The following is a 2,236-nucleotide window of genomic DNA, read 5'->3' as shown; positions in this document are numbered from 1 at the left end:
CCATTTCTTTAATACATTGGAGTTTCTGGTAAACATCAATCATGAAAGGCCTTTTGGTATGAATGATACAAATAAGATAATATAAGCATTAATTACCCTATGCACACAGGTATGTTTGGACAGTCTTGTTCGGATAAGAGAAAACTGAATGTAAGCACTAAGCAGTTTTTATATTAAAGAGTTATCTATGAATAATCAAGACATTTTCAAACATACTACAGTAACCCCGCATTATATATTTACAGGTAAAATTGTATATTTGATTTTTTTATCAGGTTATTGGGCTAACCGATAAAGAAAGTGGCATAACAGAGACCCGAACCTTTATCGCGATTATAAATAAACACTGATCCATTAGAAACCCCACAAACCAATGACCCGAACTATTAACTTAATAACCTGATATTTATCACGGGTTATCAGTTTGACCCAAAATTTGCGCAGCCCTAACTCTAATGTATAGTATATCTTATGTCGAAGAAAATAAAGGAGCTTACATGGTGGCACTATCTTCCAAAATAATTTTCTTATCATGTTCAAGGTAGTAAATTTGAGATTGTTGGGCTTTCACCACCTTGTTCAATTTCTCCTTCAAAGTGGTAAAAACGTCTTTGCCTTCATAATCATCAGCCATCCAATTCTTATGCAACCAACAAATTAATTTGGATAAAGACCAAATACAAGGAGAAATTAATAAACTCATAGAGATACTTACGTTATTAACTTGATATAGTGCTGACTCAGTGTCTTCAGTGAAACAATCCCGAGTCTCCTCTACGAAGTACATTTTGCTGTAAATTGAAAAAGTTGGATGGCTAATTAAGAAAAAAAAACTATCCACTATGTAGACATAGTAGGATGGCTTAATTACTCGACCAACTCTCGGGTCAATTCCGGGTACATGTCCTTCATTATTTCAAAAAAATGGTCTTGCCATTTCTCTTCTGCTGTTGTCCCTAAACAAATAGAGGTATTAAAAAAAAACTTGCTACGTAAGGGGGAGTGAGAGAGGGATGGGGAATTAAATTGATCGTCAACAAAAAAGAAATATATATATACTTACATAATAAAGTATTGAGCTCTCCTTGAGGCAATGGTAGCCCAACTTAATCTCTCTTAGGGAGAGTTCAAGGTATGAAACTCATCTAATCGAACACAAGGCATTTTGAATGGAAAAGTAGTGGTTTTGTGTACAAGGGCGTTTCAATAAAATTAGTGTTCTAAAGCTAAATTTATTCCGAGACCTTAAGTATATACATATATCTAAAAAAGTTAGTGTTATTATTTTCTCATAATTGTTGCCTTTTATTTATTATTTTCTCATAATTGTTGCCTTTTATTTCACATGGTATCATTAGTATTTATAATAGTGAGGATCAATTCTAGTTAATAAGATGTAAGCCATGTGTTTTAAACACATTACCATGGATGTTGTTGTAAAAACTTTATTTAATAATATGATTTGAGTAATTTAGTTCAAAGTTCTAAAATATTTCTCTGAAAAAGTAGATAGCTTTTTTTCTTTCTTTTATTATATATATTTTGTACTTTTTTTTACAATATTCAATATTATCTAAGACAAACTAAAATCATAAAACTCGTCAGCAAAAAATTTTGAGGCCTCAAAAGTTTGAGAACCTAAAGCATAGGCTTTACTAGCCACATCTTTCAGCGACCCATGGTTGTGCGTGAAGGGGGGTCTCTACAGGTCTATATGTAGCAACTTTTCACTCTAAGGGCGGGAAAATCAATTCCGTTAGAGGAGTCGGTTATGAGATTCCTCCATCGAATTCACACGTTTGACCCTATGTATAGCCTGTAATTACTATTTCTATCTATGGACAATGAAATGTGTACCTGATATTTTTTTACTTAGATTAGTTAAAAGCAATAGCAAGCAGTAAGTGATTATGTTAAGCAGGTATTGTTAATTTAGTTAAAAAGATTGATACTTTAACTTATTGGAATCAATTTAATCACATTGACTGAAGTATTAGAAAACACTAGAAACAAACGATCGGAATTCTTAATTCAGTAAGAAATGGAATTACGTTTTTGTTTTTTGTTTTACCTCAAGCTAGGGGACAAAGCTTAATCTCTTAGGTAAGTATTTAAACTAGGTAAGGCCTAAACATTATTTGGATAAATCGTGATGTTCAAATGTGTTGCGTTAATAAATAAGCTTGTGTTGAAACAGGTTGGGCTGAAATGGGTTGAAAATTCAATCATAACCTAA

Source organism: Lycium ferocissimum, chromosome 3 (genome assembly GCF_029784015.1).
Source record: "Lycium ferocissimum isolate CSIRO_LF1 chromosome 3, AGI_CSIRO_Lferr_CH_V1, whole genome shotgun sequence".
Classification (NCBI taxonomy): Eukaryota; Viridiplantae; Streptophyta; class Magnoliopsida; order Solanales; family Solanaceae; genus Lycium; species Lycium ferocissimum.
This window is presented reverse-complemented; position numbering follows the sequence as displayed.